Source organism: Procambarus clarkii, chromosome 5 (genome assembly GCF_040958095.1).
Source record: "Procambarus clarkii isolate CNS0578487 chromosome 5, FALCON_Pclarkii_2.0, whole genome shotgun sequence".
NCBI classification, from domain to species: domain Eukaryota; kingdom Metazoa; phylum Arthropoda; class Malacostraca; order Decapoda; family Cambaridae; genus Procambarus; species Procambarus clarkii.
In genome coordinates this window covers 21,439,039-21,464,737 of record NC_091154.1, presented here as the reverse complement: position 1 = coordinate 21,464,737, position 25,699 = coordinate 21,439,039, and the positions used below count along the sequence as shown (strand labels likewise).

The window sequence follows — 25,699 nt, the reverse complement described above, 5'->3', positions numbered from 1 at the left end:
AAGAAGAAAGGGGGGACATCTTCAATGCATGCTTGATGCAGGTATTATCCAACTGTCAATGTTTGAGTGAGCATCGGCACCAGTTTTAGTGAGGAAAAGGAATGTTGTACTTCGGTTCAGTGGTGTGTGGATTACCAAGAACTGAACGCCCGTACCATAAGGGATGTGTACCCGCTTCCCCTAGTGGATGAATGCCTGGACACATTAGCAGGAAACGAATGGTTCAGTAAATTAGATGCCAACTCGGCATACTACCAGATCAATTTAGCAGAGAAAGACCGGAAAAATTATGGCTTTTATCACCAAGTATGGTTTGTTTGAATTCAAGAAAATGGCTTTTGGTCTGTGTAATGCACCAGTTACCTACGCCAGAGTCATGAACCTGGTGTTACGGGAGCTGAATTGGGAAACTGTGCTAGCTTTCTTGGATGACATTCTAGTGCTAGGCGAGTCATTCCAGAGTCGCCTCTCCAACCTGATACAAGTCTTTGAAAGATTTAGAAGATATGCCCTGTGCCTTAAACCACAAAAATGTGCTCTGTTTAAGAAGTGTGTTGAATTCTTGGGCAGAATAGTTAGCTGGACAGGGCTAGAATTGGGACAAGAGGCAATAAATGCAGTGGTGAGATGGCAGACGCCTAGGTCATCCAAAGGCGTGGAATGATTCTTAGGATTAGCCAATTACCACGGAGCCTTTATAAAAGGATTTGCGGAGCTAGCCATTCCTCTATATGCTTTGACAGGAGCAAATAAATTGATTGGGGGAAACATACACCAAGAGGCCTTTGTGGCTATTAAGACGGCCTTAACTACGGCTCCGGTTTTGGGGCTACCAAATGGACAGGACCCTTTTATCCTGAATACCAATGCCTCTGATTGGGCAATAGGTGCAGAGCTGCTACAGGTTCAAGAGGAACAGGAAAAGGTAATCGCTTATGCCAACTTGGCATTAACCTTGGAACAAAGAAGGTATTGTACTACCAGAAAGGAGTTGTTGGCAGTAGTTAGGTTCACCAGGGTCTTTCGGCACTATCTCTTGGGCCGGCCTTTTACTGTGCATACTGACCATGGCAGTTTGGTTTGGTTGACAAGGTTTAAGAATCACCCAAGGCCAATTAGCTCATTGGTTGGAAGAGCTGAGCCAATTTGACTTAAAAATCCAACACAGGGCAGGAAAGAAACACCAATGCAGACTCTTTATCTAGGGAAGGGGATACCCATCAGTTGTGCGCACACTTTCACCATGACATTCCTGTACAAAACCTGCCATGCGCAGGATGTTCTTATTGTCACGAGGCACACCAGAACTTGGCAAAGTTCCAAGAAGTGGTGGACGATGTAATTCCACCAGCTATAAGGTCGTTCGATTGTGCATGTAGTTTTCAGGCCCTGGGGACAGTCAGGCAAATAAAACCCCAAGTCCCCCTTTCAAGACTGGTGGTCAGAGGACAACAACTTGGTTGTATGTATTTCCATGGGACCCGGAGGGTAAGGATCAAAGGGAACTAGAGGACACATCAGGCAGGGGATGGGATGCAGCCCCTACAAGTGCAGTAAATGTCCAGATTATCACCAGGACCACAGCAGACAGATATGGAATGCCTTTGCTTGAGCTGCAGGAACTGTCGGAGAAAGGCCCAGACATGAGTATTGTAGCTCGGGTTAGGTTTCTCTCTCTACTTCTCTTATCTTCTACTCCCTCTACCCGTATTCTTACTTTTTATTCTCTACCAAGGGACTCCAAAACTTTTACCAAAGCCAACTCCACGCCACGTGGTCCTAAGACGATTGACCGACTTAGGATTCTACACCCAGTATGACGTGACCTAGGCTCCGAGCAAAACCCTAGAGTCGCCTCTACGCTGCCACCACCAGACCAGCAACACAGAGCAATGATCGAGGTCTGGATCGATCACGCTAATTAAACAACCTTGGGGCTTGATCCCCACTCGATGACCGTGGAAACTTAAGAGTGTGAAATTAATTACACGGGAATGATTCGATGTTAGAATCGATGTTAGAATCGGCGCCCAATCCAACTCTGCCTCGTGTGGACCACGTGACCAGGACAAGTATACACATAAAATACATGGAAATAATAAAATGCAAAATATTAACAAATTTAATTTATTAAAAGAAAAACTAAAACAAAAATCTAAATATGTTCACTCCCTGTCACTTTAACACTCCCTACTTGACCTGAATGGCAAATGAGACTATTTCTATACATAACAATAGCAACTATACCTCTATGTTTTACCAGCTAAAGATGTTGGGCTGGTCTTGGGGAGAGGTAAGATGTTTGACCTCTCCCAGCTGCTCCTGTTTCCACACTGATCTGTCCTCGTCTGATCTAGCCCAGACTAGAACATTGTATTGTTCCGCATCGCTTACCCAGTTACTTTAGCAAGGTTAAGTTATAACAATTAACCTGTTGTACTTAATTGATCCAGACTGGTTGAATTATTTACCGAAATTAAATTACACAAACATCTACGGCAGAGCTGTTCCCGATCCCCAAAATGGTTAATTGAACTTTGAGAAATAATAGACATGTCAACCCTGCTGACCTATGACCGCCGGTCACTCCGCCTTACAAGTTAGATCTGATTCGTGACGTCACTGATGGTGACTTAAACTCAATAATTAGAATACTCTTGATATTGTATCCAGTACTATTATACAATACAATTTTAATGCAAAATGAATAAAGGCTAATTTCTCTAAATTACTGAATACTATAGGATGGTTCATTATACGCAGCTATGAACAAAGCGTCGGTTATTTCCACCGCGAATCCCCCTGGGGGTCAGGTTCCCAGGTCACCATGCGGGCTCAGCTTCCCATTCTCTTTTGTCGATAAACCACTCTGGATAATTCTTACAACAGCCTAGTTTGTTACAGTATGGTAAGAGCATGGGTGGGAGGCCATCAACCCGCGGAGGGTGATCTGTTCGGAGTCAGCCCCGCCATGAAATATTACTGGCTAAAAAAGAGGCCTTTGTTTTGGAGAATGGCCTTTGGTGGTGGCACAAAGTAGACCAGGACAGAGCGACCCAAAAACTTTTATACAAACCCAATAGTTTGAGACAGGACGTGTTAAGCTTATGCAATGATATACCCGACATGGGCCATCAAGGCAGGAATCGTACATTGGAGAGAATCAAAGCAAGATATTTTTGGTATGGGCTAACAACCCAGGTTGCTAATTATGTGGCTTCATGCCATGACTGCAATGTAAACAAAAAAGCATCCAAGACCAGCAGGCATGAGTTGGTCAAGTACCATGAGGGTGCACCAATGGAAAGGGTACACTTGGACGTTTTGAGACCAATGCCCAAGATCCGGAAAGGCAACGAATACCTCTTGGTGATAGATCAATTTACTAAATGGATCGAGTGCATGCCACTACCATCCCAGACTGCAGAGGACACGGCTAAAGCGGCGCTCGATGGATTCTTTACCTGGTTTGGGTATCCGTTTGAGATTTTCACCGACCAAGGGAGGAACTTCGAGAGTGACTTGTTCACTAAACTTTATGAAATGATGCACATCCACAAAGCTCGTACCACAGCTTACAGGCCGTCAGCAAATGGCCAGGTAGAACGATACAATAGGACCATCATGGATGCATTGCGATGTAATGCTAGCTCTCAACATGACAGCTGGGATGACTACATTCAATGTATAGCAGGGGCAATTAGATCCAGCGTGATTCAACAAACAGGATTCACCCCTAATAAATTAATGCTTGGTCGAGAAAGTAACCAATCAATAGATTTGATGTATCTCCGGGAGAGGCAACCTCCCCATGGCGCAATACCCTATTTAGCACAGTTACAGGGTGAGATAGAAATAGCACACAAGTTAGCATGGAAATCCCTATTGTCAACGCAGGAACGAATGAAGAGTGATTATGAACAAATCCACAAGGGCCATGACAAGGGCCATGAATCGTCATCACGGCCCTTATGGATTTGTTCATTTGATGCATCACGTTAGTGTGATCTCTGTGTGTAATGATGTAAGGGCGAAGAGGGAGAACGGCCTATTGACATAGCTCGGGTGCAGGGGGGATTGATTGTTGCCGCCGAAGGCGGCTAGTTTATTGTGCACCCTATACTCATCCTGTGAGCGGTAGCGCAAAAGCATTACAGAGGGCACAAATGGTCTTTATCAGACCTCATCTTAGATTATTACATAAACAATTTCTTCTATCCTTCACACCTTATAGTTACAATGTCAGCTAGTTACAGAGAAAGTGCTATTACAAGAGCTACATATTTATAGTAAGTCATCATACATTAACCCTTACACTGCTCAGGGGTCTGGGGACATTTACACCCCTGTGTGCAAGAAAAAAAAAAACTCAAATTTTTTTTTTTTCATCTTCTAAACATGTTAATTTGTGTCCCCTGAGCACGGGAAAAATAAAAAAAAATCGTAGGTGACATATTTTGGGCGCAATTAACCGAGGAAGTCTGGCAAAAAGTGGGCGTTGACAGAGCGGTCGTCAGACCCGGTCAGCGTCACCCGCACTGACAGATGGGAGTTGCCACAAAGATATTATTACCTAATTGTTTCAATGTCTCCGATTGATTTTTTCTTAGTTTTTTTGCAGTAATATTATTCAATAGTGTGCATTGTAATATATTTATATAATAAAAGTGGTGAATAATCGCTATACTCAAAAGTATGATGTGCATATTAGTGATTCAATTATTATGTTTATAAAACAATAAACAAATAGTTTTGCCGCTATTACACTCTATACACAGGTTATATATAAGTATTGGCATGTTTTGGTCACCATAACGAACCACTAAGTTGGTATCGAGAGTCGAAAAACAACGAAGACTTACCGCCACACACCAGCCAGCCACTCGCTGCCACTCCCTCAACACACGCATTAAACTTTCTTCCCCAACAATACCATTTGTGGTGTTATTACACTATATACAGACGTTATATATAAGTATGTATATATTTTGTTCGCCGCAACTGTACAGCTAAGCTGATATAGTTAGTTCAGGCACTAAGAGTCGTCGCTATATACAGATGGCGGCTGGTGGCTCCCTCACTCATTCAAGGTCACACGCATTAAACTTTCTCCCCTAACAATACTGTTTGCAGTGTTATTACCCTATATACACATATTATATATAAGTATCTACATGTTTTATGCACTGTAACTGTACACCTAAGCTTGTAGTGCGCCCAAAGAGCATAGTGGCCACCCTCTAAAAAGCTAGACAAATCGTGCAGATGACGTCACCTCCGTCACCCAAATGGCTCCTCCCAGCATAATTCTTTTGCTATTATTACACTAATACACACATTATATATAAGTATCTACATTTGTGTTCACCATAGAGAACCACTGACCTGGTATGGTGAATGCAAACAATAACAGGTGGCCACACAGTCAGTAAACGATGCTGTCTCCCTCCGTCTCTCAGCATCACTCCTCCCACAGCACTAATTATTACAACACTCCTGCTATTATCACAACCCTGGTTATTTATATCACAGTCATGGGTCATCTGTAATATTGTCATCACTAAATAATAACAATTATATATTTATTTTGACATTTTTCGGCGATGCTGTGGTCACAAGCTGAACAGCAATGCTGTTCGCTCATGCTGCGTGCGCCGGCCTTGGTTGCTCCAACAGTACTGTGCCTCTCACACCTGAGAATATTGCCAACGATTTTTTTTAAAAAATGGCATCTGTTTACAAGAGCCCTGAGGAAGCTACTGTGAACCCCGTATAGCCGCGGCCATTTGAATCGGGCCTGGCACCCTTTGGCGTATATATACGCCATGCGCACCGTGGGACATGTTACTCAGGGCATATATATACGCCATGTGCAGTTTAAGGGTTAATGGTAGGTCTTATCGCTAATACATAATAGTTTGACCAATGGGGATATTACAGAGTCATAGGGGAGCTTCTGTTTATTATTAGTCCTCACAATACACTACTTGTTTCTGAATCTCATGTCGTTCATCTACTGGAAGCGAAATGTGGGTACAGTGCAAGGATTTTGGGTAATTTATCCTTGGTAATAAGATAGGTTGCCATATCATACAGAGTGAGGTTAGATTTATCTCTAAAAGGCTCAATTTTACAACAATCCAAGATAGTGTTCGAGTGTGTGTCCCTGTCTATGTCCACACACTTTACACTTTACTTCATCTAGATCCGTATACAAGCCGAACTGCCAGAGATACTTGTAGCCAAGTCTTATATGAGCTGTGACAACATCTGTTAGTCTACTGACTTTGTTACTTGCCCCATACACATGTTTTACTTCACACATTTCATTGTGATGAACAATGGAGCTGCTAGTTCCAGTTTGCACTGTTCTACTTTCTTCAAATCCATCCAGGAGTTCTCGTCTAATGACACTTTTAAGGGACCTATTTGATAACTCAAGATTCCGTTCAATACTGTCTTTATTTACTGCAGCCTTAGCAAGGGCGTCAACTTTGTCATGTTCCTGCATGCCAATGTGAGAAGGAATCCACAACATTTTTATATTTACCCTCTTGCTAAGTATGCTTATATATCTACGTCTAGCTTCCAAGACAAGCACGTTATTACTTGATTGCAAACTGTTTATTGCTCATAGTGAGGAAAGGGAGTCAGAAATAATTAAGCTGTCTACTTCAGTGTTGTCAATAATTTAGAGTGCTACCAGTATCGCTACCAACTCGGCTTGCATTATGGACGCCCAGTTGCTAATTCGGATATTTCTTTGAATTGTGCTGCCATCGGGCTGATGAGCAATAACAGCACTTCCTGCCCTCCCTGTAGCTGTATTGAGTGATCCGTCAGTGTATATGGTCTGTGCAACAGTGCAATTGACACAATGTTGTTTTTGTTATCATGCAGCAGCTGATATCCCATCATCCCATTTTTGTTATCCCACCATAAGATTAATTTCAAATATTCTATCTCTAATGCTAAGTATATTTAATTCTTTTCGCATGTTGAGAACTTTGGTAGTTATAGGACAGCCAAGTATAATTCTGAGTGCTTCATTTTGCATTTTTTCCCGTCTATCAATACTTTTGCCATTTTGCAGGACCAAAGCTGGTGCATGATAGTCTATCAGAGACCTTATATACACTAAATACATCATTCTTGCTATTCTAATATTAACACCATATTTCGGGCTGTACCCCACTACAGTTCTGAGAGCCTTGAGTCTGTCTCTACATTGTGGATGTAACTTATTGACTGCAGTTGAGGTACAAGGGACAGAGACACCAAGGTATTTGAAAGAAGAGACATAGTCTATTGATATGTTGTCTATCTTAACACTTTGGCGCATTCCAGCAGACCGTCGTTGTCACCAATATTATTAATCACACCGCACGCGTGCCCCTCTCGGGAGTCACGAGAAAAAATATTTGTATAAAATCCATTTATTATCCGATCAACTTGGGAATAGTTTACAAATGTTTGCCATGAAATTTACGTTTTCTCTAATAGCCGAACAGCTTATTAAAGAGAACGGCGTGGCAGTGAATCATCGTGGTAAAACAATTGTATTATTGACACGACGAGTATAATCGATGTAGTTTTTATATATGTTGCCGGTCGAACGCATCCTTATGTGACCTTTAATACTTATGTTCTCATAGAACATTCTATTGCGAGCACATTGGTACAAAAATGAAATACATACATCGACAAATAATGTCAGGACAGTGAATTGAATATGCACTTTTCAAAGCGAGTTTCGCCGATATGCCGCCGCGGGTAACACTTCGGCCACTTCCCACACTGTTTTGGGTGGTCTACGACATTGAATCTATATTTATATGCATATGTCCGTGTAGAGAATTTTATTGCGATTCCAATGATACCACAATTAGCGTTGTAGGACAACTGTAGGCTTCGCAACCATTAAGAGAGTGGAAACATTTTGTTGCTGTTTGATGCTCTCGGCTAGTGATCTGAATAGTTTTTTATTTGGTGTTGATAATCCTTATGCTTTGGCGGCATTTTATAGATATGTTCTTATAGACAATTTTATTGCGAACACAGTGATACCAAATTTAAATACGTGCGCCTGCAATTATTGTCAGGACAGTCAAAAGAGTGTACACTTTTTCAGTCTTACCGCGTAGGCGCGCGAAGCGCCGAAAGCATCTAGGGTATGATTTTTTTTTGAACGCCGAGAGTGCGAAAGTGTTAAGTTTTCGTGGGCCACTTTTGCGGTTGCCAATTTGTCTGTTAAATAGCAGGGGGGAGTTGTGTAAAATCCTGGTTTGTGCCTTGGAGAGGCTACGGGATCCAGTAAGTTCAGTAGAACTTCAGTTTCAACTCTTTTTAACCCTGTCGTAGCTCAGTCGATTAAGGCAGTGTCTGGGATGCTCCCGGACGCAGGTTCGAATCCTCGTCACAGCCCTTGTGGATTTGTTCATTTGATGCATCACATTAGTGTGATCTCTGTGTATAAGAGAGATTATGACCTGCGAGCACAGCTACAGGTCATAATTCATAAATTTTCATCTTAATTGTTCAGGGTTAAACTCCAGCGTGATCTCATGACAGATTGAAGAAATGCAAGGACCGTTTATGTCCAGACTTGGTTGTTAGATTTAAGCGGCGCAGGTTCAGGAAATATCAGCATTACCTTATGAAGACCTCTATTGTGCATGTAGGCGGCCATATGATGGGAAATTTATGGTACAGTGTGATAGGTGTGCAGGGTGGTTTCATGGAGACTGTGTGGGAGCAACCATTGCGAATGTATGTTCTAGGCCAGATTATGTATGTCCACAGTGTAGAGACCCAAGCCGGGAATAGTTAAATGCATGTCCTCCTTACTGTAATGGCACTGTCCTTTACAGACCCCAACGCCGGCAGCACGATGACCACCAAGAAATCCTCAGACTTTTCATATTAATGGTCTGAGCATGAGCAGACGGAGCCTGAAGTTCATTTAGCAACTGCAGGGATGACTTCCTCTTCCTCAGACTTTTCATATTATGGGTCTAAACGCCAGCCGAGGGAGCCAGAAGTTCCGTCAGAAGCCCGAGGGATGGCCATTTCATTTGAGATTCGAGTTTTTGGATAATGAGTTCAAATTAAGTCTAATGGGACCTCCAGGGGAGGTAGCACCAGTGATCGCGAAGATCATGGACATGGGAGCCCCTACAGATTCTGATTTTAGCTGGAAAACAAGCTACCCAGTGAGCCTATATGCTGGGGAGGGTCCGAGGGCCTCCACAAGCTCATTTAGGGTATCCCCACTTTGGGAAGTGGCTTTCTTTGACAGCCATTTGAGGGTCAATGACACCCTACGTTCAGTTTCGATCAATATGTTTGCCTTCGTTTCAATTTGGCTGTAGTGTCCTTCGTTACCCTTTGGAATTTGGTTTGTTCAGAGAGTATGAGGTTCATACTTTCTAGTAATGAACCTCATACTCTCTGACCAAACTAAATTCCAAAGGGTAACAAAGGACACTACAGCTGAATTGAAAACAAAGGTAAACAGTGATCGAAACTGTGAATGCCAAGAAATCTGGACTCCACCTGTCAAAGGTTATTGGGGAATACAAACCTGGGTATGCGTATGGAAATGTCAAGACCCACAAGCCTGGAAACCCACTTCGGCCAATCATCAGCCAGATACCCACACCCACATACAGACTGGCTAAGTGACTCAATGGCTTGCTGACTCCGTATGTACCCTGTGCTTTCAGCCTGAAGTCTCCAAAGGAATTTGTTGACTTACTGCGAGGAACACGGGCCACAGGGATTAGAGCCTCATGGGATGTAAAATCACTTTACCAGCGTACCTGTGGATGAAACAATCAGGGATTATAGACAGATTGTATTGTGATCCGGCTTGTACTCCTCTTGACATACCAGAAAACATACTTAAGAAACTATTCCAAGCTTGCACTAAAGAGGCACCCTTCTTGAGCCCAGATGGACATATGTATAAGCAAGTAGATGGGGTCGCTATGGGTTCTCCCCTAGGTGTCCTGTTTGCGAACTTCTACATGGGTACCATCGAGTAGAAGGTCTTAGTTGACATGGACTTGAAACCCGCCATATACTGTAGGTATGTTGACAACATTTTTATGTAGGTACCTGATGCCAGACATCTGCAGGAGCTGAAGGAGGCATTTGAACGGAATTCTGTGTTGAGTTTCACTTACAAGATGGAGAGGGATGGGAAGCTGCCCTTTCTAGACGTAATAGTCACGGAAAGGAGCGGAGGCGTCCACACTGCAGTCTGCACTAAGGAAACGAACATAGGAATGTGCCTCAATGCCAATAGTGACTGCCCAGACAGGTACAAGAGGAGTGTTGTCAACGCTTACGTCGATTATGCTCTCGGCCACAACTTAGGATGGAAGCAAGTCGATGAAGAACTCTGTAGGGTAAGACAGGTCCTAGTCAACAACGGCTTTTGATAGTTTTGTTGAAAACATCATAAAAAGAAAGGTAAAACGCCATGCAACCTCTGAAGGGTCAACTAACACAACACATGTACCCCCTATTAGACTATTTTACAGGAACTTCTTTTTGACGGCTCATAAAACAGAGGAAAGGGTCCTGAAAGATATTAATAAGAACATCATCCCTACAGACAAAAATCAGAAAATACAATTGATGATTTACAATATAACCAAGAAAGCAGCCTACCTACTCATAAAGAACTCTCCAGGCACCAAGCATAACGCCTTAAAGGAATCCAACGTCATCAATGCCTTAAAATGCCCACTTGGGGACTGTAAGCCCCAAAGAACTCAGTATATAGGCAAGACAACAATGTCTCTTTCCAGGCGATTAACAATGCATAAACAACAGAGCTTCATCAAGAAACATATAATCTCACCTCACAACCAGATCATCACCAGAGAAATCTTAAAAACACAGAAATCATCAATAGATACAGCAATAGCAGGCGGCTCGACATCCGCGAGGCACTACACATCAAAAAGTCAACACCAGCAATCAACAGCCAATTAATGCAAACTATATTCTACCCACTTCAAGACTCTGAACCAATATAGAAACATCAGGAGGAAGTGGTTATGCTATGGGCCAATAGGCCTTCTGCAGTTACTTCCATTCATATGGTTTTATACCCATTGGTTTGAGTTCTGTCTTGTGTAAATGTCAATCACCTCGCCCAAAATTTTTATATCACCTCACCCAAATGCGAGTATAAGTATGGATGTGTTTACAGGTTACAGTTGTGTGTGTAAACTAAAGTCTTTGAAAATGTAATAAGTTATTACGGAACACGTTCAAGCGTCGCGTCAGACTAGAAATAAAAATGAATTTTGGAGAACTGATTTTTCAATTACCATCGGCAGTGAAAAGAAATATGGAGAAGATTTGTGGTAAAATTATGAATCTTGCCTTTTCAGACGTATTTAACAACACACACACACACACACACACACACACACACACACACACACACACACACACACACACACACACAGTGGAGTGGGAGGGGGCAACTATCAGGCAACTTCGAAGAGAAAAAGTGTGTACAAGTGAATGAAAAAACCTTGGGTTTTGACCAAAGCCATAAGGTAGTGAAGAAAAACAGTTTAAATAGCGTAATTCAAAATAGTTGGAGGAAGTACTGTGGCAGTGTGCAGTGTGGAGCACCGGCCTCTGACCGCGTGACCTCACCCCCGGCAGCAACCCTCCTACCACCACGGGGGACGACGATTGGAGATTCACTCACCTATTGTGTTAGCAGGACGGTAAGATACTTGGAACCCCTGTGGGTAAGGTTGCATTATAGCAATGACTAGGTCAGGAAGGGTGTCTAGGTCCAACAGTATTATGATTGAGGAAGAAGATAGGTTTGTGGAGAAGATGATTGGGAAATTTGTAGAGAAGAGGGATGTTTGGATAGATGATCTAATCCAGGGGATTAAAAGTGAGGTCTTTAATAAGATACAGGACGAGGTTCAAAGACTCAAACAAGAGTTTATGGATTATATTCAAGAGGAAATCAGGAAGAGCAGGGTAGAATGGCAAGGGGAAATATCTAGGCTTACTAATGAATTTGGCAGGAATAAGGGAAGCTTGGCTGGGGAAGGGGAAGTAGTAGTAGGTGGAGTAGCAGGAGTGGGAGGGAGGGGGCCACCAGCATGACCCTGAACTGAGAAAGAGGACAATCATAATCCATGGATTACTTGAAGCCAGGGCACCATCGAGGCAGGAAAGGATGGAGATTGAGGATTTGGAGCTACAGGGGATCTTGAGAGACATGAGAGCCCAGATGGCAGGGAATGAGGTGCAAGTCCAACGACGCATTGGGCGATACAACTGTAACAGGAAACGACCTGTCCTGGTACAGTTCACTAACGAAGAGGCAGTGGATTACATACTGCATCATAAACACTTACTCAGAGGTAGTGAAAATTACTACAATGTATATATTGACAAATTCATGACGAAGGAGGAGCAGATAGCCCACAGAGCAAGCAAACAACAATACAACTCTTCCCATTTGAGTGTAGCTACACACCCCAATGCTAATCCACCCCATGCTAACCAGCTCACACCTTCTCAGGTCACTCCTTCCCCAAATCAGCCGCCCCTGCTTATCTCCCCAACACCTCCCTTGACCCCTCTGACCCCACTGCAGTCAAATTCATCCCACATTCCAAGGACCCCCTCATCACCTCAACCCCCAAAACCCGTCCAGCCCTCATCCCCTCAACCCCCAAAACCCACCCAGCCCTCATCCCCTCAACCCCAAGAAACCACCCAGCCCTCATCCCCTCAACACCCAAAACCTACCCAGCCCTCACCCCTCCTCATCCCCTCTCCTTCCATGTGACCCCCCACCCTTGCGAGGGGGGTGGGAGGTTCCCCCCACCCCCTCTATCCTTCCCCCTCCCAACCTCTCGACCTCTATCTGACTCCCAACCTTACGCTATCTCCCAACCCCTCTATGCCCTCCCTAATCTTCAGACCCAGTATGCCCTTCCTACTCCAGACCTACCTACCCAGGCCCTACCCCAGACCCTCCTACCTACCTTCCTAGAAGCCCAGCCCCCAGTAGCCCCCCAAGCACCCCTCCTGACCTCTTTCACCCCCCATACACCCCCCGGACCCCCCCCCCCCAGACACCCCCAGGATCCCCCCCCGGACATCCCCCGGATCCTCCCCGCCCCCAGTCATCCCCCAGACACCCCCCAGATCCCCCCTGCCCCCAGTCGCCCCCCCAGACACCCCCCCAGATCCTCCCAGACCCCCAGAGAAAGGGAGAACTCTGGTACAAGAGTTCCATGAAGAATCTCAAGGTTTGGTACACCAATGCTGATGGGTATCTAATAAAGCAGAAGAGATAAAAGAAAGAGTGAGTGAAGCAGATCCTGACATAGTTGCAATTGTGGAAACTAAAATTAATGACATGATCTCAGATGCAATCTTTCCTGAAGGGTACCAGGTGATACGAAAAGAGAGGACACAGAGACAGGGAGGGGGAGTAGCACTCCTAATAAAGAGGAAATGGAAGTTTGAAGACCTGGGAAATCGAGTTACCAATGAGTGCACAAGCTTCATACATGGAACTCTTGACAGTAGATGGGAGGAAGATTGTGATCTTGGTAATCTACAATCCCCCACCAAACAGTAGAAGACCCAGGCAGGAGTATGATGACAACAACAAGGCATGTATAGATGAACTGCAGAAGGCAGCAACACTAGCCCACAGAATGAGAGCGAAGCTGCTGATCATGGGGGACCTAAATCATGGAGAGATAAATTGGGAATCAAGGAATCCCCATGGAGGGGATGAAACGTGGGAAGCAAAATTAGTAGATGTTATAGACAGGAATTTCCTAACACAACATGTGAAGGAAGACACAAGGGATAGAGGAGGAGATGCACCGAGCCTATTAGACCTGATTTTCACCCAGAACGTAGAAGATATTGGGAATTTAGAGCATGAAATACCTCTAGGGGCCAGTGACCATTGTGTCCTAGTCTTTGACTACATGATGGAATTCAAACTTATGACCATGGGACAAGAGATCTGGGAAAGGAGAGTTGACTACAGGAAAGGGGACTATAAGAGGATAATTAAGATACTATCTGCGTGAAGTGCAGTGGGAGGAAGAAATTAGAGGAAAAACAGTCCAAGATATGATGAACCTAGTCATACAGAAATGCCAGGAGGCCGAAGAGAGATTTATACCAACAGTAAAGAGAAAAAATAAGAAGGAATATAATAACCCATGGTTTAATAGACAGTGTCAGGAAGCAAAAATGGCCAGCAGGCGGGAGTGGAGGAAGTACAGAAGACAACAGGATCAGATACAACAGAGCTAGGAACGATTACATTAACATAAGACGAACATCGGAAAGGGACTATGAGAACGATATTGCAATCAAAGCGAAAAAACAACCTAAGTTACTACACAGTCATATAAGAAGAAAAATGTCGGTGAACGACCAAGTGACAAGACTAAGGAAGACAGAGGGGGCATATACTGAAAGTGACAAGGAAATCTGCGAGGCACTGAATGCCAGTTTCCATAGAGTGTTCACTACCGAGCCTGAGCAGCTCCCATTGTTGGAAGGGGTTACCCTAGATGAAAGACTATCAGATACAGAGGTGACAGCAGAGGAGGTAATGAAACAGTTGACAACTCTAGATGCAACTAAAGCAGTTGGACTAGACAAAGTATCACCGTGGATACTAAAAGAAGCAGCACAGGCCCTCAGCGTGCCTCTGGCAATGATCTTTAATGAGTCACTTATGTCAGGAAAATTGCCCAGTTGCTGGAAGAAGGCAAATGTCATGCCGATCTTCAAGAAAGGTGATAGGGAGGAGGCACTTAACTATAGACCTGTATCACTGACAAGCATCCCCTGTAAAATACTGGAAAGAATAATTAGGCTACAACTGGTTGCACACCTGGAGAACATTGGGTTTGTGAACAAACATCAACATGGGTTCTGGACAGGGAAATTGTGCCTAACAAACCTTCTGGAATTCTATGATAAAATAACGAGGATAAGGCCGGACAGAGATGGTTGGGCAGACTGCATATTTCTGGACTGCCAAAAAGCCTTTGATACAGTACTGCACATGAGACTGCTGTTCAAGCTCGAGAGGCAGGCGAGGGTGGGGGGAAAGGTCCTAGCATGGATAAGGAACTACCTAACAGGAAGGAGCCAAAGAGTTATGGTAAGGGGCGAGAAGTCGGACTGGCGAACAGTAACAAGTGGAGTACCACAAGGATCGGTGCTGGAACCAATTCTATTTCTTGTATATGTTAACAACATGTTTACAGGCGTAGAGTCCTACATGTCGATGTTTGCGGATGACGCAAAGTTGATGAGAAGAGTTGTGACAGATGAGGATTGCAGGATCCTCCAAGAGGACCTGAACAGGTTGCAGAGATGGTCAGAGAAATGGCTAATGGAATTCAACATGAGATATGTAAAGTTATGGAAATGGGACTAGGAGATAGGAGACCAAAGGGACAGTACACAATGAAGGGGAACAGCCTACCTGTGATGACGCGTGAAAGAGACCTGGAGGTGGACGTAACACCTAATCTATCCCCTGAGGCACATATAAATAGGATAACGACAGCAGCGTACTCACTGGCAAAAGTTAGAACATCATTCAGAAACCTAAGTAAGGAGGCATTTAGGGCGCTTTACACTGCCTACATGAGGCCAGTCTTAGAGTATGCCGCCTCATTATGGAGTCCCCATCTGAAGAAGCATATAATGAAACTGGAAAAGGTTCAGAGGTTTGCAACGAGACTCGTCCCAGAGCTACGAGGGATGGGGTATGAGGAGCGCCTGAGGGAACTGTGCCTTACGACACTAGAAAGAAGGGAGAGGGGGGACATGATAGGAACATATAAGATACTCAGAGGGATTGACAGAGTGGACATAGATGAAATGTTCACACGGAATAGTAACAGAATGAGGGGGACATGGATGGAAGCTCAAAAGTCAGATGAGTCACAGAGATGTTAGGAAGTTTTCTTTTAGCGTGAGAGTAGTGGGAAAATGGAATGCACTTCAGGAACAGGTTGTGGAAGCAAATACTATTCATAATTTTAAAACCAGGTATGATAGGGAAATGGGACAGGAGTCATTGCTGTAAACAACCGATGCTCGAAAGGCGGGATCCAAGAGTCAATGCTCGATCCTGCAGACACAACTAGGTGAGTACACACACACACACACACATATACATACATATACATACATACATATACATACACATACACATATATACAATGGGGCCTCGGCTTACAATGCTAATCCGTTCCCAGAGACGGATTGTAAGTCGAAATATCGTAAGTCGAAGCGATTTTTCCCATAAGAAATAAAGGGAATTGAATTAATCCGTTCCCCACCCTCCAAAATATTAACATACAAATACATTTTATACTGAATACAATGTTTTCTTCTAACTACAATACAGTACCAAAGTTTCTCTTACCTTTATGGAGGGCTCTTGATGGCATATGGAAGATGGTGATGAGGGGGGAGGAGGAGAGTTGTTACTGTTTGGAAGGGGAGTCCCCCTTCCATTATCACATCAGGCAGTGATGTTTTCTCTGGGGTACACACACCTACATTTTGCCTGAATACCACTATTACCTGGTTGTGGTTCAGTGCTTGTTTGTCTCTACAAATTTGTCAAGAGAGATTTGTTTTTCCCTTCATTTTAACATTTGTCTGTAATGATGCATCACAGTGTCATTGAATACGTTAAGGCAACGACCTACTGCAGCTTGATTTGGGTGAATCGTTTCAGCAAAGGTTTGCAATTCTTCCCATGCTGCACACATTTTCTTAATTGTTGAGCATGAGACATTCTGTACTCTATGGTCATCCTTACATGGGTTTTCATATGTTGAGCCTTACCACTGACTTTCCTGGGACTCCTGGCGTGTTATATAATAATTACTTTAATTTTCAAAATGCAAAAAATCACCACAAAGGTAGAACTTCTTGTAGGTGCGATCGTCACTAAACGGGCAGCTGCAGTAAACTGAGGCAGGTCGGCCGCGTGACCGGGAACCACACACTCGGTTGACCCGAACGTGTACCAACAAATATCGGAAGTCGACGACACCATCGGATGTCGAGTCACATTTTTCGATGAAATTTACATCGTAACTCGAAATTATCGTAAGTAGGGGCAATCGTATGTCGAGGTGCCACTGTGTATGTATATATATACAGTGGCACCTCGACATACGACTGCCCCCTACTTATGATAATTTCGAGTTACAATGTAAATTTCATCGAAAAATGCGACTCGACATCCGGTGGTATCGTTGACTTCCGATATTCGACTTGCGTTAATACATGTTCGGGTCAACCGAGTGCGTGGTTCCCAGTCACGGGCCAACCTGCCTCAGTTTACTACAGCTCCCCGCTTAGTGACAATCGCGCCTATAAGAAATTTCGCTTTTGTGGTGATTTTTTTGCATTTTGAACATTAAAGTAATTATTATATATCACGCCAGGAGTCCCAGGAAAGTCAGTGGTAAGGCTCAACATATGACAACCCATGTAAGGATGACCATAGAGCAGAAACAAGAGTACAGAATGTCTCATCCTCAACAATTAAGAAAATGTGTGCAGCATGGGAAGAATTTTAAACGATTCTTCGTGGTAGGGGATCGTATTCCAGGGACCTGCCTGAAACGCTACGCATGCTAGTGGCTGTACAAGAATGTAACAACTCTTGTATATATCTTAAAAAAAAAAAAAAAAAAAAAAAAAAAAAAAAAAATTGCAAACCTTTGCTGAAACGATTCACCCAAATCAAGCTGCAGTAGGTCGTTGCCTTAACCCATTCAATGACACTGTGATGCACCATTAGACAAATGTTAAAAATAAAGGAAAAAACAAATGTCTCCACAAATTAGTAGTGAGACAAACAAGCACTGAACCACAACAAGGTCCTAGTGGTATTCAGGTAAAACGTAGGAGATTGTGTACCCCAGAGAAAACATCACTGCCTGATGTGATAATGGAAGGGGACTTCCCTTCCAAACAGGAACAACTCTCTTCCTCCCCCCTCATCACCATATGCCATAAATAGCCCTCCATAAAGGTAAAAGACACTTTGGTACTGTATTGTAGTTAGAAAAAAAACATTGTATTCAGTATAAAATGTATTTGTATGTTAATATTTTGGAGCGTGGGGAACGGATTAATTCAATTCTCTTTATTTCTTATGGGAAAAATCGCTTCGACTTAAGATATTTCGACTTACGATCCGTCTCTGGGAACGGATTAGCATAGTAAGTCGAGGCCCCATTGTATGTGTGTATATATATATATAAATATATATAATTATATATATATATATATATATATATATATATATATATATATATATATATATATATATATATATATTGTGACGGTAACGCGTTGGTGTTCGGCTGTTTAATGCTAGGGGTATGGCCTCGTCACATAGTTATAAAAAAAAATAGAAAAACTGGAACTTCGTCTGTGGTAAGGTAAGGAGAAGACACACAAAACACAAGTAAAACTTTAACAATGAAATTTTAATTACGTTAAATAAATCAAAACATGAAAATATGGACAAACAAATATGTATAATAAAATCAATCAATCAAAATAATAAGAATACTTAAATGACACAATGAAAAGTTACGTTAAGGCAAAATAACAAGAAGTGCAATACAACAGTTAAGTGGGAGGTGCTGGAATATTGGCTTAAAGCCACCACCTCTCTCAGTACACTCTAGAGTCTAGCTGGGAGGAGTGCTGGCTACGAAAGCACGGAACATTCTGAGGACTGATGTTGGGGCGACCCCAGACATCAGGTAGTATTGGGGGCAAGTGCAGGTGCAGCCAGACCGGCGACCAATCAGCGGAGCCGTAGCGATCAACGGGTAGTTTGGTGGTTGGAGTTCGGACAGGTGGCTGGTTGCATACGTTTCTGCTCACCCTGGCAAGCCTTGCTGGTGCTGGTGTTGTTGTCGTTGTTGGACATTTCTTCCATAGTCTTTTATATAATTGTGAAGACGTAATTTTGGAGGGAAGAGCAGGCTCAATCTCTTGAAGGAGATTATCGTCACAACTCTCCCCCGAAGCCTGCGGTTCTGGAAGAAGTACGTCGTTATGTGGTGGAGTAATGGATGGAGTTGCTTCTACTTCATAAACTCTGGAGAGATCATGGGCTAAGATGTTGTCAGACTCTTGGTATAGCGTGTCTCCAGGTTGAATTTCTGCAGTTAGCAAGCCCATAGTAGAAGACGTTGAGATGAGAAGTGGGCGTGCTGCAGGAGGTGTAGGGTGGTGTGGTCCGTATTGATGGTGGACCGAGCACTTTTCAGGTGTGGAGTGAAGTGCTGAAGCTTCAGGATGAGGAAGAGTAGCTCCTTGCCAATTGTTCCGTCGTTCCTTGTAGCAGTAGTTGCTGACAGGTGAATTCTTCTCGCCTCGTTGCTGCATCACGACACCACCATCGTCGGTACCATTGGCGTCGACATGGAGGATGTAGGGCTTATCTGACGAGGTGAGAGTGGAATTAGAAGAGGGCATAGGAGCACGATTATTATCCTGAAAGCATTTGGGAAGATCATTAAGGATTTTGGAATTAGAAAGCGCCGACTCCTTGTCAGTGCTTTCGGGAGAAGAAGCCGGGATGGTCTCACTGTGGATGTAGGGTTCTGTGAAGGTAGAACAATTAATCAAGACAGTGGGAGGAGTACCATTATATTGCTTCAGGAGGTTGACGTGGCACAGCTGGGTCTTCCGCCGCCTATCTGGAGTCTCTATCACATATGTGTTGTTGCTTCTGCACTCTTTGACGCAGTAGGGTCCTGAAAATCTGTTTTGTAAAGGTGAACCTGGGATAGGGAAATAAGCAAGGACGAAGTCTCCCGGCTTGAATTTTCTTACTTTGCTGGTCTGGTCGTAATGAGTCTTCATTCTCACCTGGGCTTTCAATAGATTATCATGGGCAAAGCGGTGGACTCTCTCTAGAATGTGCTGAAGGTTTTGAAGAAACTGGGGCACATTCTGATGCTCACTGAAGGTGGCATCTCTGAGAGAGTCTTTGAAAGCCTTAAGGGGAGTACGGCACTTACGGCCGTAGAGCATCTCATAAGGAGATACTCCTAGGGACTCATTGGGGAGACTTCTGAAAATACACATTATTAGGTCAATCTGCTTATCCCAATCCTTTGAGGTTTCACTACAAAACTTTTTCAAGAGTGCTTTGATGGTCTGATGACTACGTTCAAGAGAACCCTGTGAAGCAGGATGATAGGGGCTGGACAATACCTGTTTGATGTTGAACTCCTCCAGTGTCCTTTTGAAGAGATCACTGGTGAAGTTGGTGCCACAGTCACTTTGAATCTCCCTGGGAAATCCGTATTGAGTGAAGATCTTCAATAGATGTTTGATAACCGTAGCAGCCGTGATGTTCTTCACTGGAACTGCTATGGGAAATCTGGTGGTAGGACACAGGATGGTTAGGATGTAGGCGTTACCTGAACTGGTCCGAGGTAAAGGACCAACACAGTCTATTATGAGTCTGTGGAAAGGTTCCGCAGGCACCTGTATGGGAATTAGTGGTGCTCTGGGAATGGAGACGTTCGGTTTGCCTGCCATCTGACATGTATGACACTGTTTTACGTACTGTTTGACGTTGTTTACCATACCTGGCCAGTAGTAGTCTTGACGAATCCCATGGTAAGTCTTGTTGAAGCCGTAGTGGGAGAATGCTCCATGGGCCAGGTGTAGAATAGTGGGCCGCAGGCTGGTGGGAATCACAAGTTGTTCGGTGTTGGCCCAATCGTCCTCCTCCTTCAGTTTACTGGGTCTATATCTGCGGTAGAGCAAGTCGTTCTCTAGGAAGAACCCAGGAATACTGTCGGGTTGAGTCTCAGCCTGGAAAAACAATGGTGTTAAAGTAAGATCTTCCCTCTGCAACTTACGGAACTCCAACTTGGTCAGATGCGGGGGTAGTTTCTGAGGGTCTTGAGGGACAGCGGTAGCAGTAGAGTCAGCTGGCTGTGGACGTGCGGCTTGTGCACGGGTGGTCACGAGAACCGGAGGAGAAACTTCACTCTCTTGAACCTCTGCTGGAACATACTCAAGAATAGGGTTACTTGGCACAGAGTTACACACCTGGGGTTTGTCCATGACGATCAGGTTGGTCGGTTGCAGGTCTTCTGCCAAGTCGTTGCCTAGGAGAAGTTGCACTCCAGGCATGGGAAAAGGCTTTTCCCTGACGGCGACTTGGACTTCCCCGTTCACGTAGGGACAATCCAGGTGGACTCTGGCGAGAGGGTATGGAGTGGTAGCAGTGAGGTCCGTGATGAAGACTGTTTCCCCGGTGTAGACTATGTTGGGCACAGCCGACTTCAAGATGATCGATTGTAGAGCCGCTGTGTCCCTCAAGATCTTCAATTTGAAACGTCCCTCCGGATTTGAACCGTTGGCAGAGACAGTTCCAGTATACAGGTGGTTACTGAAAAGAGAAAGATCATTAACATCAACACCAACATTCATCACAGGCTTACCGGACTTAGGAGGAGTTGGTTTGGGTCTTTGTTGGTCAGTGGTTCCCTTGTATTGAGACTTACCACACTTGTCTATGGTATGTCCATAGAGTCTACAATACTTGCAGTACAGTTGTGAACCAGCTTGATCGGGGCTCACCTTCTCGTAACTGTACCACGACTTCTTACTGGAGGATGGTTCAGGTGTCAGCCGGTGGATGAGGCTGTAAGTGTCAGCCGACTTAGCACACTTCAGGTAGTCGGTTTCTTCTTTATCTGCTAAGTAGAGGCGGACAGGAGGCGGCACACGTCTCAAGAATTCTTCAACAAGCATCAGGTTGACGAGTTCTGTAAAAGTAGAGACATGTGCTGCTTCCAGCCATTTCATGAAATACCTCCGTTTCGTGTTAGCAAACTCGAGGAAGGTAGTGGTACTTGCCTTCAGGTGGTCACGGAATTTCCTTCTATAACTTTCGGTGGAAAGTAGGTAGGCGTCTAACACTGCTTGTTTCAGAGTGTAGTAGTCATTCTCAGACGCCAAAGTACTGAGTGTGACTGCAGCTCTACCTGTAAGATGGACTCTGAGAAGTGTTGCCCATTGGTCGACAGGCCAACTGAGTTGATTAGCAAGGGTTTCAAAGGTGGTAAAGAACACATCAACTTCTGCTTCTACAAAGGATGGCATTAACTTACTTGCATGTGATATATTAAAACTGACGGGAAGATTGGCAGTAGCTTGCTGGCGTTGAGCGAGGTGTGAAGTTTCCAACGTGTATTCCCGTTGACGACACTCAAGAGCCAGAGTCGCTTGTTGCTTGTCATGTTCGCGTTGTATTTCCAACTCGCGTTGTTTGGTTTCAAGCTGTAAGCGTTCCCGCTCCTGGAGTGTTTCAAGCTGTACTCGTTCACGTTCACGGAGCATTGCCAACTCACGTTCCTTGAGGGCGATCTCTTCCCTTCGTATGTCAGCTGCTTCCCTTTGCTGTTCACGGGCTTCCCTTTGCTGCTCACGTTCAATCTTGGCCAGCTCTAGTTTGAGTTTCAGCGTTGCCAAATCAGTTTTATCTGCAATATAGTAAGTTTCATGAGTTTCAGAGTCTATCTTACCTTGCTCTAAATAGTAATCCAGCAACAGGTTGTGTAGGTCATTTTTGTTGGCTTGGTAGGGAACTTCTAGTTGATACTCATGTGCAAGAGTTTGTAGTTCAGTCCTCTTGGCACGACTTAAAGTCCCTATTTCACCTGCTGGATTTGCACGGAAAGTTTGGAGACGAAACATGGTGAAATTAGCAAATAAAGGTACACGAATGTTCAATAATGAAATGTCAGAAACAGGACAACGTGGCAACTGGTACCTATCCTGTGTGATCTTTAACAATTAACGTTAAGTGAAAGATATTAAATGATTAAATTAAATCAAGGGCGCAGGAAATCTTGTACCCGGTACTCATGTAAGAGAATAAGGGCAAGAAAATCCTACTAACAAATGAAACAAAGTTTCGAAAACAAATGAAACAGTTAAATGCTTCAAAAGTAAAATTGGTAGTCCAAGGATGTAGGCATACCTTGCCAAGTCTCTATAGGACATAAAGCAAGTTTTTCCTACTGAATTTAATATGATACTTACAGAATTAGCGAACTTTTGTGCTCTGAAAAAATAAGCTAATTCCCTACCGTTGTATGTATCATCATCTCTGACTGACGTGTAGGGGTGCGAGGTGTCAACTGGTGACGAGAACTGCTGCTGAGGTCCCAATTCAGCAACTAAAGTTCGAGCTAGAGGAACTATGGCCCTCTTTGTCCTCCTACAGTCAGATTGCAGAAGATTGGGTACTCTTGACCCGGGGCAGACCACAGTACCAGGGTACCAATATGATGATCTGTCAGAATGAGAAATATTCAAGGGACATAGATGGTAAATACGAGTAATAACATGGAGGGAGAGATGACCAATTAAGAGTATGACTGAGGCCTACAGTCACCACGTAATCCAAAGTTGTCTCACCTTCACTATATGTTACTCTCGTAATGCACAATACACCGCACCTTATAAAAAATGAAATTGAATGAAAAATAGTAAAGCTACGTTAACAGAGTTAAATACGCTTACCATAAATTACCACTTGGCACCAGTACCTGAGTGAAGCTCCTAGGACAGGCCCCCATATAACTGTGACGGTAACGCGTTGGTGTTCGGCTGTTTAATGCTAGGGGTATGGCCTCGTCACATAGTTATAAAAAAAAATAGAAAAACTGGAACTTCGTCTGTGGTAAGGTAAGGAGAAGACACACAAAACACAAGTAAAACTTTAACAATGAAATTTTAATTACGTTAAATAAATCAAAACATGAAAATATGGACAAACAAATATGTATAATAAAATCAATCAATCAAAATAATAAGAATACTTAAATGACACAATGAAAAGTTACGTTAAGGCAAAATAACAAGAAGTGCAATACAACAGTTAAGTGGGAGGTGCTGGAATATTGGCTTAAAGCCACCACCTCTCTCAGTACACTCTAGAGTCTAGCTGGGAGGAGTGCTGGCTACGAAAGCACGGAACATTCTGAGGACTGATGTTGGGGCGACCCCAGACATCAGGTAGTATTGGGGGCGAGTGCAGGTGCAGCCAGACCGGCGACCAATCAGCGGAGCCGTAGCGATCAACGGGTAGTTTGGTGGTTGGAGTTCGGACAGGTGGCTGGTTGCATACGTTTCTGCTCACCCTGGCAAGCCTTGCTGGTGCTGGTGTTGTTGTCGTTGTTGGACATTTCTTCCATAGTCTTTTATATAATTGTGAAGACGTAATTTTGGAGGGAAGAGCAGGCTCAATCTCTTGAAGGAGATTATCGTCACAATATATATATATAGATATATATATATATATATATATGTCGTACCTAATAGCCAGAACGCACTTCTCAGCCAACTATGCATGGCCCAATTTGCCTAATAAGCCAAGTTTTCATGAATTAATGTTTTTTCGACTACCTAACCTAACTTTTTCTGCTACCTATCCTAACCTAACCGATAGAGACAGGTTAGGTTAGGTAGGGTTGGTTAGGTTCGGTCATATATCTACGTTAATTTTAACTTCAATAAAAAAAATTGACCTCATACATAATGAAATGGGTAGCTTTATCACTTCATAAGGAAAAAATTAGAAAAAATATATTAATTCAGGAAAACTTGGCTTATTAGGCAAATCGGGCCTTGCATAGTTGGCTGAGAAGTGCGTTCTGGCTATTAGGAACGACATATATATATATATATATATATATATATATATATATATATATATATATATATATATATATATATATATATATATATATATATATATGTCGTACCTAGTAGCCAGAACGCACTTCTCAGCCTACTATGCAAGGCCCGATTTGCCTAATAAGCCAAGTTTTCCTGAATAAATATATTTTCTCAATTTTTTTTCTTATGAAATGATGAAGCTACCCATTTCATTATGTATGAGGTCAATTTTTTTTTTGTTCCTCTCCATTGTTCTGCTGCTCGTATCTTTGTGGGGAAATGGTACACAGTTTGTTCCATTTATCTCCCCCCGAGTGTCCCGCTCTCTCTTCCTGATTTGAAACACCTCCTAGACTCCTTGCCGGAGCCTGTGCTCCTGCTGGGTGACTTCAATTGTCGTCATTCTCTTTGGGGTGACGTTCTGACGAATACCCGGGGTCGCCTCCTTGAGCCGTTTCTCCTCTCTTCTTCCCTGTCTCTTCTGAATTCTGGTGAGCCCACTCATTTGGACTCTCGAACTCGCACCCTTTCTTGTCTTGATCTTTCTCTCTGCTCTTCTTCTCTTTACTTAGATTTCACGTGGCAGGTTCTTGATGACCTCCATGGAAGTGATCATTTCCCCATCCTTGTTTCCTTTTTCTCTTTTCGCCCTTCCCTCTCTTTCCCTAGGTGGCAGTTTGCTAAGGCGGACTGGACCCTATTTTCCCTCAGTGCTACTCTCTCTGACCTCTCCCTTCTGCCCCTCTCTCGCGCTCTCCTCCTTTTTCATGACACTGTCTTCGACGCTGCCCTCCGCTCTATTCCTCGCTCTTCCTCTCGGGGTCCACGGAAGTGCGTTCCCTGGTGGAATGCGGACTGTGCTCGGGCTGTCCGCTGTAAGCGTGCAGCCTGG

General features: G+C 43.7%; 1 protein-coding gene across 3 annotated transcripts in view; it reads left to right on the top strand.

Annotated features, from left to right (window-relative positions):
* LOC123763907 (zinc finger protein 85-like) overlaps positions 1 to 25,699 on the top strand; it is a 120,057-nt gene that overhangs the window by 10,178 nt on the left and 84,180 nt on the right. For 2 of the 3 annotated variants that reach the window (XR_011231270.1, XR_011231271.1), the window contains one exon: positions 8,871 to 11,329. The exons of the other annotated variant lie outside the window; for it this stretch is intronic. The gene's annotated coding sequence lies outside the window, so the exon portion shown is untranslated. Of the gene's footprint in view, positions 1 to 8,870; positions 11,330 to 25,699 lie in introns of those variants that run through there. 3 annotated transcript variants of the gene reach the window in all.